Source organism: Psammomys obesus, unplaced genomic scaffold, assembly GCF_907164565.1.
Source record: "Psammomys obesus unplaced genomic scaffold, mPsaObe1.curated_primary_1811, whole genome shotgun sequence".
Lineage (NCBI taxonomy): Eukaryota > Metazoa > Chordata > Mammalia > Rodentia > Muridae > Psammomys > Psammomys obesus.
In genome coordinates this window covers 500,329-508,523 of record NW_026594322.1, presented here as the reverse complement: position 1 = coordinate 508,523, position 8,195 = coordinate 500,329, and the positions used below count along the sequence as shown (strand labels likewise).

The following is an 8,195-nucleotide window of genomic DNA, read 5'->3' as shown; positions in this document are numbered from 1 at the left end:
GAGGCAGAGGCAGGTAGACCTCTGTGAGTTCAAGGCCAGCCTGGTCTGCAGAGTGAGATCCAGGACAGCCATGACAACACAGAGAAACCCTGTCTTGAAAAATAAAAAAATTTAAAACAAATTAAAAAAAAAACCCTCTAGTTATCATGGAAGTCACTACATAGAACAGGTTGGCTTGAAGTGAAGAGATCTTCCTGTGTGCACAACCATATCCACATATCCAGCCCTAACAACTTTTAAAGGGAGACTATTGCCTATCCTTTCTGTTTGTTTTGATTTTCGAGACAGAGTTTCTCTGTGTTGCCTTGGCTGTCTTGGACTTGCTTTGTAGACCAGGCTGACCTCAAACTCACATCAATCCACCTGCCTCTGCCTTCCTGGGTGCTGAGATTAAAGGCATGCGCCACCTTTAAAGGGAGAACATTGCCTCTTCTCAACAGAAACACTTGCTCTTCATTACAAACCCTGCTCTGTGCCTCACTTCCAAACACTTAACCAGGTAGTGACTGAAACTCACTTCAGTCCACAAAAGCAACTGTCCCTCAGTAAAAAAAAAAAAAAGGAAATCACAAAAACTGGTCTTCAAAGACTGTATCAAAGATTTTCAGGTGGAGGAAGGAAAATCAGTTGAAGCTCATCCTTGGCTACCCATCAGGTTCCAAGAACAACCTGGCCTACAAGACCCTGAATTTAAAAAAAAAAAAAAAAAAAGACAAAATATTCAAAACAATTTCACTAAAAAGTACAGAGAGAGGGGTTGGAAAGGTGGCTCATGGGTTAAGAACAATGGCTCCCCGTCCAGAGGTCCTGAGTTCAATCCCAGCAATTATGTGGATTACAATCATCTATTATGTGATCTGATGCCCTCTTCTGGTGTGCAGGTATACATGCAGATAGAGCACTCATAGACATTACATCTTAAAAAATAATAATACAGTACAGAGAGCGTCAGGCAGTGGTGGCACACGAATATCTGTGTGTTGGGGCCAGCCTAGTTCACAGAGCAAGTCCAGGACAGCCAAGGCTACACAGAGAAACCCTGTCCCAAAAAAAACAAAAGCAAACAAACCAGAGGTGAGGCTACAGCTTGGTTGTAGAGCACATCTTCAGCCCTGGTTCAATCACAGCACCACCCCCAAAAAACAAACAATAAAGGAAAAGAAAAGGTAACTTTGGAAAAAGCACTGCCTAAAAGTCAAAACTTATTTTTTTAAAAAACAAAGTAAAAAAAAGCCAAAGAAAAACATAAAGCCTTACATTACACACTCGGACTGTGGGAACTGGGAACTGATAAATTGGCTTGACTTTGAAAATAGGAGGATGAATTTGTTGGTCAAAGCTTGTAAAACTGTATCACAGGCTTTTGGGTGATATGTCTTCCACAGATCTTCATTTGACTTCCTCCTTTAAGATCATCTCCACTCCCCATTTTATATACAGCAACAAAACAGCTGCAAAACTCTAAGTAGATGAGCATGGCAACACAACCCTGGAATGCAGCACTTGGAAGCCTGGAGAACAGGACCACAAGTCTGCTACTACACAGCGAGTTTGAAAACAAGTTAGCTACAGCTTCTGTCTCAGAACAAACACACATCAAGGCTGTGAGCAAAGGCAAGTGAACCTCTGCATTTCAGATCAGCCAGGGCTACACAGTGACACCCTGTTTCAAACAATGTCAAGGCTAACACTGGAAAGTAAAATTACTTAGATCACATATATCTACTGCAAGGCAGGATTATACTTTCTAGATTCATTTTCTATCCTTAAGAGGTAAATATCAAAACAATTCTCAAAATCAAATCAGAATGGTATGCCACATGCCTCTCACTCCAGCCCTCAAAGAGACTGGGGCAGCAGATTTTTATTTGAGAACAGCCTGGCTACATCTCTTAGCTAAAGGGCGGGAGGATGTGCATTAATTTAAATAACTCATTCAGTAACGGTGTTCTTCCACCACTTCTCCCAGAATAAAAGTCACCCATACTAAAAAAGCCTCCTAACGAGCACTTCACATTCACAAGGAAAGAGACATAGAGTAGTTCTAAAGAAAGCTTCATATGACTATGGCTAGCACAATCCACATTTAAGAGACCAGAGGAAACCAGAGCAGCAGGAAACAGGCCGGAGAAACAAGCAATTAACACAATCCTTTCACATGGCCTCATTCTCTGCCATGCTACTACTTCCACCCATATTTAAAAAAATAAAATAAAAAATAAAAAAAACTCCATAAATTTAAATCTCCCTCTCTCTGAAATGTTTACTTTTTGAATGTCACGAGGCAGCAAGGGAAAATATAGGGAAGAGGGATCAGAACGGTGGGAAACGTGGGTGACCCATTTGGGGAGGTGGGGGTCTCTTACAGAACATAACTAAGCCCTAAGTAGGAAAATCAGGAAAAAAAACTAATTACAGCACGCAGAAGAGCAAAATGGGAAACTAAACATCTCTGCCTGATAAGGCAAGGTATACTGGATCATCTCCAAAGAGTGAAATTTAATTCTTTTCTAGAATAGGTGGCGACCATACCAAAGAATCAACCCAATGTCTAAGCAACACTACAGGAGAACTTAGGTATGACATTCACCTTCCTTCTACTTTTATTTTAAAATCAACACTAAAAAGAACAGGCACCAGGCAGTGGTGGCTCACGACTTTAATCCCAGCACTCAGAGGCAGAGGCAATCGAGCTCCGTGAGTTCAAGACAAACCTGGTCTATAGTGCAAGTCGGGGCTACAAAAAGAAACCCTGTCGCAAAAAAACCGAATGGAAAAGAAAACAAAACAAAACAAAACAAAAAAAACACAAGCAATTTGAGGGAATACTGGAATACTGCATTGGAGGGGGTGGGGACCCTTACCAATGGAAGAGATATGTATAAACAACTTTCACACACACACACAAAAAAAGTTCATTATAATCAGGCACGGTACTGCTTGCCTGTAATCCACGCACCCTGAAATCCCAGCATAGAAAAACTGAGAAAGAGGATCTTAAAATGAAAGCCAGAGCCAGGCAGTGATATCACTTAAATTCCAGCACTTGAGAGACGGAGGCAGATCTCTGAGTTCGAGACTAGGCTGGTCTAAGATAGTTACAGGACAGCCAGAGCTACACAGGGAAACTGTCTCGGGAAAAAAAAAAAAAAAAAAAAAAAAAAAAAGCTAGCCTTGGCTAAGTAGTGCAACCCTCTCTCAAAAACGACGAAAAGTACATAATCGCTAAATAAAAAAATGATCTCTACGCACCTCATGGAAACACGGTGAAAGCTCTAAATTACTGCACACAATTGCTGTAGAAAAGTAAGAATGTAAGCAGAATGCGCACCTTGGAAATAAAGTAGAAAGTTGAGCAGGTGGTGGTGTAAACTACAGGATTGTGTTAAAGCAAAAAACAGAAGGAATGATGCTAAAAAACAACTTTAAGAGAAAACGAGTCCTGAGTGGTGACAGTTGATGTGCCTGGGCAACTAAAACTAAAATCCAGGGCGAAAGGTGTGAAAGCCCAATAGTAACTGAGGAAAACAGAGCTGGAATGCACCAGGTTAAAGAATTAGCATTCGAATTTCTAATAGCACGCTTTACAGTTCAGAAGCACTCTTAGCTTATGTTAAAGAAAATAAACTGAGACAAAACCAGACTACAAGAACAGGGCACGAGAAAGAATACTTGAGTTTCATCTAACACCAAAACCCTCAGGAATAAAAAGTAGTAAAACTGAACTACGCCTTCGGGTTAAGTAGGGAATGACTAGAGCGCAGAAGTTGGGCTCTACGACCAGTCCCAGATCCGGCGTCGGACGTGAAAGCCGAAAGGCAATCTGGAGGAGGGCAACAGCGTGGCGGGGGAGCTCCAGGCCATGTGCACGGACTGTAGTGGGAGAGAAAACCACACCCTCCAGGACAGAAACTCGAAGTGGGGGAGGGGAAGGCGCCCCCTGGGGCTGGGTGGGGCCCGGCCATCGAAGAGGGGGAGGGCAGGAAGCGCAGGGCAACCGGAGCGGGAAAGGAAGGAGGGTGCCCAGGCCTGGACACACTAAGGAAACCTGAAGCCGGCGAGGGAAGATCGGCCCGGTCCACCAGAGCAGACGCCGGGGCATCCCAAAGGGGGCTGGAGTACAGATCCTAACCCATACTAGAAAGCATACATTGCAGGATCCAGGGCCCTGAAAAAGCGGACGAGCGGGAAAGGGTGGCAATTACCGCTGCTGCTCTCGCTGGACTCGGGACCCGCCGCCGCCGCCACCGCCGCTCGTTACCTGCCAATGTGCCTCTTACAAAGCGGCGGCGGCGGCGGAGGCGGCCCTGCCCGTCACGTGATCCCCACGTCACGGGAGAGGGCGGAGCCAGGACGCAAAGCTGGAACAGGGATACCCGGGTCGACGATACAGCTCTCGCAGCTGGGTAAGGGGGACTATGTGGAGGCGGGGGTATGCTGGCATTGCTCGTGGTCGGAACTGCAGAGGTCGTTTTATCCGGTGCCTACAAGAAACCCACTACTAGAGCATGGTGTCGCGCTATGATGACCTCAGAGACACCGCAAGTTACTCGCATGCGGGCGCCTCTGTCGTCACGTGACATGATCCAACCACTCAAAGCAAGCCCGTACTCTAAACAGTTGCTGGGGCGGACTACAACTCCCAGCGTGCTGCTCGGCGAAGATTATGTCTACGGCCGCGATTTCCCGGCGACTTTCTAGGTGTAGCTCGGATTCCGGCTCTTACAGGCACAGTTGGCCTCCCTTCCGAGCTACTGCCAATTGGTGCCACCTGCCAAGCGAACCAGCGTGGTTCCTGCTGGGAGTGTGTAGTCCCGGCGGAGTCCACGTTGCAGGACTGGCACTCCGCCCTGCCCTCTGCGCGGGAAAACGCCAACGGCCGAACCGAGACACCCAGAACGTCCGCGAAGGGGACCTGCCGAAGGGCCTCGAGACCTCAATGTGGTTAAATCCGGATTGCTTTCTGTATTCCCAACTCTTCTTCAGGAAACGACTGACATTTTTTTGAACGCCCATCTGACCTTAAAGGTTTATACAATCTTGTTCTAGCCTAAGCGGAATCTGGACCGATTTTGCAATAAAGAAAGGGAGAGTTACTTTCTGGTGTAAGAGACCCAAGGTTTTGCACGTTGCGAAGTTATCTGAATTACCTCCTAGTAAAGATGTAACTGTGTGGCCCAGGCTGTGCTGGAACTCACGCTGTAAACCAAGCTGGCCTCGAACTCTCAGAGATCCATGTGCCTCCAAAGTGCTGGAATTAAAGCGTTGTGCCACCACCGCCTGGCTCAAATGATGATTTATAGCTGTAGCATATCTTTTTAAAAAAAAGAAGAGAAAGTTGGTGCTGGAGAGTGGTTAAGAGTGCTCAACTGCTTGTCTGAAGGGCCTCAGTTCTGAAAGTCCCGAGTAGCTCAATCTCTGATACCGTCTTCTGGTGTGCAGACGTACATGCAGAAAAAAAAACCCATATACATAAATTACATAAAGAAATAAATCGTTTTTTAAAAACTTGAAAACAGGGCTGGAGAGATGGCTCAGAGGTTAAGAGCACTGGCTGCTCTTCCAAAGGTCCTGAGTTCAATTCCCAGCAACCACATGGTGGCTCAACCATCTATACTGGGATCTGGTGCCCTCTTCTGGTACACATGCAGGCAGAACACTGTATAAATAATAAATAAATAAAATCTTAAAAAAACAACAACAACTTGAAAACAGATTCGCTCCAGCCCAGGCTAACCTAGACTCATCGCGCAGCACACCTCTTCCACAAAGCAGTCGTTCTGCCTTGGCTCCCACAGCCACCCACCATGCCTGGTTCATATAATGAATTCCAAATTATATGTGTGTGTGTTTATGTGTATGTATGTATATATTAATGTGTGTAAATGAATGTATTACCTGTATGCATATATGTACCATGTTCATGCCTGGTCAGAAAATGGGTTTGGATGCCCTGAAACTGGAATTAGAAACTGGAGTTAGCTGTAATCCAGTTTCTGGTGCCAGTAATCAAACCAATGTCCTATGGAGGGGCATATGGCCTAAACAGTTGAACTATCTCTACAGCTCCATCAAGTACTTTCTCATTCACCGGACTGTGGATGCCGGGGCTGAGGGTACAGCTCAGTGGCAGTGTGCACACTTAGCAATTACAAAGACAGGGTTTCGATGCCTAGCATCAAAAATTATACATTTAAGCACAATACAATGTTAATAGGTCTGTGTAGTTTATTAGGTTAGATATATCCACAACTTTGGAATCCAGCAAACAATACCTCAATTTGAGTTTTCCTGTATTGTGAAAATCAGGAGGAAAAGATTATGTAAAGTACCTGCTGGTGTTAAATGTTAACCCCAGACAAGCAGCTGAGGTGCCAATTTAACATATCAAGGCAGATCTCCTGGACTCCAGGTTCTCCCAGAATCCCTCAGTTCCTACCTGTTACAGGGTAAGGCTGGCATCTCTTAACCTGAACTTTCCAGCCCAGCAGCTGGGCTGCCCTCCCCAGAGACTCTCCCCTTTATAATCCAGACATTTTGGTGCCTGCTCCTTTGATGCCTTTGGTCTCCTGGCTGATGCACTTGGTCCCTCCTCTTCCTTCCCTTTCTCCCTACAAGGTTCAGGATCATGACCACTCTGGACTCTCCCAGAAGTGTCTGGCTCTGCTCTCCTCCCCACCTAGGAGCAGTCATATCCTTTATTTTTCTTTTTATTTCTTTTTTTTTATTTTCGCTTGGCACACAAACGCTCAATAAACAGAATTATGTTCACATTTTGTTTGTACCCATAAGGTGCAACTGGTTTAAGCAAGATGGCAAGGGAATTAGTTTATACCAATGGGGATATGGTGCTAATTACTAGCTTTCTAGTTATTAATAGACTTGTTCTATTTAAATTACTTAGCTAAACAATTGAAATTTTTGTTTTGTTTTGTTTGTTTTTCGAGACACAGTTTCTTGGAGGCAGAGGCAGGCAGATCTCTATGAGTTTGAGAATAGCCTGGTCTACAAAGCAAGTCCAGGACAGCCAAGGCTACACACACACAAACACATGTCTCAGAGAGAGAATACTTCTGAAAGATCATTTACAAACCTGATACCTGGGCCAGTCTGAGGCTTGGGAAAGAAATTTGTAAGGGGGAATACAGCCTAAAAGGCATCATTTTTACCAAGAAAATGCTGATACCTTACTTGAGAACTGAATATGGGGGCTGGAGAGATGGCTCAGAGGTTAAGATCATTCTGTTCTTCCAAAAGTCCCGAGTTGGGCTGGAGAGATGGAGAAATGGCTCAGCCAGTAAAGGCTAGGCTCACAACCAAAGGTCCTGAGTTCAATTCCCAGCAACTACATGGTAGCTCAAAACCATCTATAAGATCTAATGCCTTCTTCTGGTGTATAGGCATACATGTAGGCAGAATACTGTATAAATAATAAATAAATAAGTCTTAAAAAAAAAAAAAAAAAAGAACTGAATATGTCCAGAAGAAAAAGAACAGGAAGAGAAGCAGGAAGAGGAAAAGAAAGCTGGGAGTGTGCCTTTAATCCCTGCCCTTCTAGACAGAGGCAGAAAGCTAGCCTGGTGGTGCATGTGTTTAATCCCAGCCCTCTTAGGCAGATGCAGGAAGAATTGGAGGCTTGCCTTATCTACAGAGAGTTCCAGGACAGTCAGGACTACAAAGAAACCCAAGGGGGTAGGGGGACTGTGTGTATATGGTAACATATTCCTGCAATCCCTAAATGAGGGAAGTGGGGGCAGATGGATCAGGAATTCATCCTTAACTACATAGCAAATTCAAGGCCAGACTGGACTACTGGACAGCTATCTCCAGTAGTAAAATCAATAAATAAAAAGAACAAAAATATATGGAGACTCTGGGTGTTTTTGTTTCATTTTGGTGTGGGAGTTGAACTCAGGGTCTCAGAGATCCAGCTGCCTCTGTCCCCCTGGGCACAAGTGAAGGTGTGCACCATCACAACCAGCTTTTAAAACTATTTGTAAGATTTATTTATTTAATTTGTAGGAATACTTTATTTACATGCATATATGAGCACCAACTGTATGCCTGGTCTACAGAGTGAGTCCAGGACAGCCAGAGCTACACAGACAAACCCTGTCTCAAGGGAAATAAAAAGTTTGGGGTTGGGAACTGTAGATTGTTTGCCTAGAGTGAACATAAGCAACTGAGACTGGATC

General features: G+C 44.6%; 1 protein-coding gene across 3 annotated transcripts in view; it reads right to left on the bottom strand.

Moving 5' to 3' along the window:
* Positions 1-4,280, bottom strand: part of Ubap2 (ubiquitin associated protein 2) — an 81,094-nt gene extending 76,814 nt beyond the window's left edge. Inside the window, exon 1 of one of the 3 annotated variants that reach the window (XM_055618595.1) lies at positions 4,206-4,280. The gene's annotated coding sequence lies outside the window, so the exon portion shown is untranslated. The remainder of the gene's footprint in view (positions 1-4,205) is intronic. The other 2 variants (XM_055618597.1, XM_055618599.1) reach the window with 2 other exon arrangements.
* Positions 4,281-8,195: the final 3,915 nt, after the last annotated feature.